The 5,986-nt window shown below is 32.7% G+C and overlaps 1 long non-coding RNA gene across 1 annotated transcript; it reads right to left on the bottom strand.

The window, feature by feature from the left end:
- Window positions 1-2,306: 2,306 nt before the first annotated feature.
- On the bottom strand, window positions 2,307-5,573 carry LOC139993183 (uncharacterized). The gene is made up of 3 exons (XR_011801323.1): window positions 5,526-5,573; window positions 4,499-4,626; window positions 2,307-2,577 (listed from the first exon to the last, which is right to left on the bottom strand). It is a non-coding gene; the product is annotated as an uncharacterized lncRNA (long non-coding RNA).
- Window positions 5,574-5,986: the final 413 nt, after the last annotated feature.

Genomic DNA, 5,986 nt, shown 5'->3' with positions numbered 1-5,986 from the left:
TTTAAATGTAATAAAAGGAAAGGGAAGGAATATTGTGTGGAGTATGAGTATTCTTCACCTGATACCATGAAAGACCCAGAAACAAATTCAACTTGCGAAAGGTTAGTAAAATTTTATGAAATATGTATAATTACTTCCTGATTGGTGAGGCTCAAATATTATTTCGTAATATTAAGCTCCTTTCTTTTATGCACCTCCTTCATGTCTCTCATTCTTTTGAGTCTTTAACATACATATTTGAGATACTATGAAATATTTAATATGTAACTGAAATATATTTTGTGTAAATTATTATATTTGAAACAAACTCATTTGATGGATTAGTACTTAAAAAAAATAGGCACCTCTGAAATTTTATACATGAAAAGTAAAGTACTAATTATCAATTAGATTAAATTACTCTTGATTAAATTTTAGCAAAAGTGGAGAGTCATTTGCATCTTTTTAGTCAACACTAGAGAAACTGAAGCCAAGAATTTTAAGCAACTGAATTTGAACTGAATTAAAAATTGAAAATTTGATTTTAATATAAAGACGAGAGAAAACCCGATTATTATAAAATCTTTATCTTTTGTCTTTTAACAGCTCTTTTTGTCTTTTAAATGTCTTTTAACATTTACTATCTGTTATTTCTTATTCAACATAATGAACCGAAAGATATGGAAATAAATAATTTTTTGCATAATTTTTATTAGAAATGAACGATAATCGCGAATAAATTTCGATTCATACAAACCAAATTTAAATAATTATAAAATTCTACATTACTGTTAGAAAATTGAAAATATCGTTGTCGAAGAAATTCCAAAAATTATGGTTCTAATAACGAACAACTACTAGTATTAATTCCAATAATAATAAATTAACTTTTAACTGACATTTAAAATAAATTAGTAAGTAGTTTAAAAAATAATATCGATTTAATAAAAATATGTTTAATAAAATATATATATATGTAGCGACACTCGACAACGAAACTTTCCAACGATTTCGTCGATACAAAGTATATAACCGAAGTGTAAAGCCGACATGCCTAATGAGCCATCGATATCCCTACGATCCTTCCGCCGAATATTTCCAAGAAGGCGTACGTGGCAACGGTCGCGATCGCCTTACGAACGCGTTCATAGTGGAGATATTGAGGGGTGACAAAAAGAAACGAATCAGATCGAGAAAACAGTCGAGTTGTAACCGAGATATGTGAATAGTCAGTTGGAATCGAGATTTGTACGAAGAGTCGAAAACGAGGATTAATATACTGTTGAACACCGCCAAGTATTTCTTTGGCATGGTACACCAAACACCACCTCATATATATATTATACTTACACGATATTTTCAATATATATATATATATATTACATTCGTAATGAAATTCTGCACTTTATTAGTCATAGTAATGTTAAAGCCAACAAAGAAATATGTCTTATAGCAGTATTTTCTATAACAAACATAATAATAAGGGGCGCTGAAAAAGAAACAATGCAGTGACCAGAAGGGCTACTAAAATTCGATCATCTTCCACTCTATGTAAATTCGATCAACAAACTGTGAGTGGAACGAAATATTCTTGTTTCACAACTAATTTGATATTAATATTTATGAAATAGAAAATTCTCAAAATCAAGTGCGGAGAGTGCTTCGTTATATTCGCAATATAAATTAATCTACCATTTACAAAAAAAATCTGAAAATTGCCGAAATTTGATATGCAACGATAATAAATATAAATTTACGCACTCACATTTAAGCAATACGCAACACCAATAGCGAGAGATCCCAGTACAACCATTTCAGAGGTTGCTGATGAACGATCACATTTGTACAGCTCTTGTAGCTGTATCGAGTGATCCCGAACAATCTCCGACAAATGCAGTCGAAGGATTTTGAGCATTTTATAAATGCAACTCTACTTAACAAAACGCTATTATTTCTTATCGCAACTCTAAAAGGAAAAATAATTATAAAATCGCGATGGAATAATTTCGCAACGCTAACTCTTAAAGTGAATTCAATGAAAATTACTATTTACTATATGGAAAAGTTACTTCAAATATTCTGATATTGTAGCTTGCAATACTATAAAATTAATTAAAAACTAACATTTTTATAATCTAATTTTAAGAAATAGAAAACAGAATAAATTCTGACACGTATAATTCTCAAAGAAGTTTTAAAAATGCATAATAAAAATTACAAAAGACAATCGGGATATCATAATTCGCAACTCTAATTCAAACCGTAATCATTCTGTCGCTACACTAATAAACAGCCGCGATATTATTTCGCCACTCCAATTTAACCCGTAATTAATCTCTCCCGACATTAATAAGAAAAACCGCGATTTGCCCAATGTGATGATGGACCGATACATACATCGGCCAAGAAAAGCTGCTACTACTACTACTACAAATACTAAAAGTGAGCATAGTGACAAAGTAGTAACAAGAATGATTTCCCACGCTCTGGATGACCCAGAGGATGGGGAGTCATTAGTGGTTGCCGTCTTCTATGGTAGTTTGCCGGGCCTCTTCGGCTTATAGCCTCTTTTTTCTTCGGGCGCAATACCCGCTGAAACTTAAATCTAAACTCAAGTCTTTCTAATCGCAAACAAAAAAGAAACTTATAAAGATAAAATAAAAATATAAAGCGCGGAAGCTGATTCAAGTGCACATGGACTGACCAACGATCACACCAGTATTCCCCTTCGCATATGCGTGCTCGAGCGATGAACGTTCGTTTCGAGCCTACTCGCGACCGTGACCGCGAAATTCAAAAAATCGATAGGCAAAACCAGAGACGAAAGCATGCTCTACTCGTACCAGTTTCACCGCCGATTTTTCAAATTAGATTTAGAAACAGGTTGGAAACAGGTCACTCGAAAACGCGCCTACCCGACCAGAGACTATGTCAATCTGCCCAGCCCTACCTATTTATAATTAACAGACACAGCAGAAAGTATACTACCTATCCTACCTAGCCCTATACTTAAAAAATGGCAAAACAGGCACATCAACACACTCGCTCCACGGTTCTCACTCAAGCGCTCGGGTGCAAATAACCTACACTAGAGAGAACGTCCCGGGACGCCTCCAACACACAAGCTTAATACACACATGCACATTCTAATTTACGTACCGTTTTCCTGAAATCGACTGAGGAAGGCTAGTGACCATTGCGTAAAACGCGATGAAACACGTCTGAGGAAATTATATCGTTAAAATAAATGTAAGTAAACTTGGAATTATAATTGTAATTTACAGCAATATTAAGAGCGTGGTTGCACTTAATCGTGTGGATGATATTATCACAAATTGTGATTGTATTGATACGTAAATTGAATCAACATATGTCTCGACATTTTTAATATTTGAAGTTATACACAATGTGGAAAATACGTCGTGCACGATACACTAACATCGTCAGTCGCTGAGAAGTTTTTGCACTATGATCATCGTGCCCAATGTACTTCTCCCATTCAAGTAGCACCTGGGCACGTGAATGAGATTCTGACAATGAACACGGAAAGAATTAAATCTGAAAATCCTGATCTAAAAAGATGGTTAGTTTATCTAATCTTTATTTAACGGACTAACGTTCTTTGATTTTATATTTTACTACTTCGTTTCAGGTTGTAATAACTCTTTACTTTATTAATTTAATAAATCATTGAAATTTTAATATTGCAAAAAATGGTAGCGTTAATTGAAAAAAGAACAAGACTCGATGAAAGGGAATAATTGACTCTAAATGTATTACCAAGATAGAAATAATTTCAGGCGATCTTTTCGTCAAAGCGTATTTTCGAAAATACAAAAGCAGCGTTCAAAATTATCGCTTTGATTCAAAAATTTGCCTGTCGCGAAGTTTCTTCTTGCGCATAAAATTTCACACATTCTTGTACGGAAAAAATGAATTTTAATATTTTAAATTCGATCCAAAGTGAAATAAATAAATGTGATTTAATATTATAAAATTAAACCGAAGATTGTTTATTGTATCGTATATTGCATGAATAGTAATTATCATTTAGCTACAATTGCATTTTTCTAAGCAACAAAATCGGAGGGCATCCTATTTCTCCACTACAATATACTCAAGCGAAATCGCTTCAATATCTCTTGTTTATACTAAAATACATTGCTTAAGATCAAATATATTTATGTAATACCGGTATATTCGTGTCGATATTTGCCTGTTACAAATATTTATACCGGATATTAATATACATATTTATAAGTACCACGAGTATATTCTCAAATGTATATGTTTAAACTAACTATTAAAAGACTAATTATTATAACCGCGATGTGCAAGAAGACCTATTCTAAGCTAATAAATTTGAAAAAAGTATGTTACTACTCACAGGTATAAAATATACCCGCGGTCACAATGCTCACAAAAGATTCTACGTAATACAACCAGTCACTCGTGCCGATTCGGACCTTTCATCCTACATGATTGAGTGACCGGAGGAACAGAAACGCATGCGATTTACCGTTCGAAGCGGAGAAACAGAGGACGTTGCCATGGATGCTACGCTATCCCAGCGAATATCATCAGGAAGACTAACATCAGGCAGGAACAGTTGAAAATCCAATTGTGGAAATAGAAGTTGCGAATAATCTGTTACAAAGCAAAACACGATGAGTGATTGCTGACTATTTGAAAAGTTGGAGATAATGACAAATGGAGGTTTATTAACTTTAGTAATTTTAGTAATAATAATAATTGAAATTCTAATAAACTTTGATAACTGAAACTCTAATATGAAAGTTTAAAATCTAAAAATTAAAAATCTAATGATTTCTGAAATATGTTAGTCATTTGTTTCATAATTCGGTATTAATACTTTAACGCTTATTTTATTTTAATGAAAGAATAACCTCAGAAGATATTAACCTCTCAAATTTTCAATCAAATTGTATTTCTTAATTGATAGTGATCATAGAAAAATATACAGAATAGATATAATTGTAGTGTCGTGGACAAAAGGCCAAAAAAGTATCGGATAAACCATAAACATTGTCACGGAGCCGAGATGCCGACAGGCCCATCAATGTGTCGTCAGTCCTTCAGTTGAAGAGTTTCGTAGAAAAGGCCTACGTGACCCTAGCCACGAGCGATTGCGTAACACGTGCGTGGTGGGACTAAGACAAAAGGACAAGGGATGCTAAGGCAGAAAGACAAATTCACAGTCAGTGTCAGTAGAGAAGTCAGAGAGTGCGAGTTGCGTTGTCGAGGTAGAGTTGTTAGCGTTGTCGAGATAGAGTTGTTAGCGTTGTCGAGAGAATGTGGTCCGCGCGAGAGTGAGAGCGTTGGATCCGTTGTGACAAGAGTTGCAAATTATTGAGTTGTCTAAAGTATAATAATACATTACTGCGATTAGTTCATGTTAAACAACCATCGTTTCCTGTTTAATCAACATCTGTACAATCCATTCATTCGTAAATAAATCACCAATCATTATTTTATATTTTTTCACGATACTACATAATTGAAATACGATATGTAAAAATACTTACATTCTTGGCTTTTGAGCCACTGTTAGAACATTTCTAAAAAAGCTAAAGTTGAAGCAGTGATATGTCTATAACAAAACATAAGATGTCATTAATATCGTTAATACATAATAACAAACTTGGAACTTTAGCAATAATTGTTATATATATTAGTATCTATTATGAAATATGTATCAAGTATATTTTAAATTAAATATAAATTGTATATCAAATGTTACCCATGCTCGAATAAAAAGACAATAGAATCGTTCATATACAGCTGTCTTAGTTAAAATAAATTAAACATTACCAAATTTCCATGAAAATTCATCGGATCGATCGTTAATCGTCGTTGCATCCATATATTTATATCGCTGTTATTTTCTAAATTATCCCTGCTATCGATCAATAACCTGCACAAAAATAACTACAAGTTAAAACAAATATATAAAATAATTAAATGAAAACACAATCAAACTCAAATT

The sequence above is a fragment of the Bombus fervidus genome, chromosome 12 (genome assembly GCF_041682495.2).
Source record: "Bombus fervidus isolate BK054 chromosome 12, iyBomFerv1, whole genome shotgun sequence".
NCBI lineage: Eukaryota > Metazoa > Arthropoda > Insecta > Hymenoptera > Apidae > Bombus > Bombus fervidus.
The sequence above is the reverse complement of the archived record's forward strand: the minus strand, read 5'-3'. Positions and strand labels throughout refer to the sequence as shown.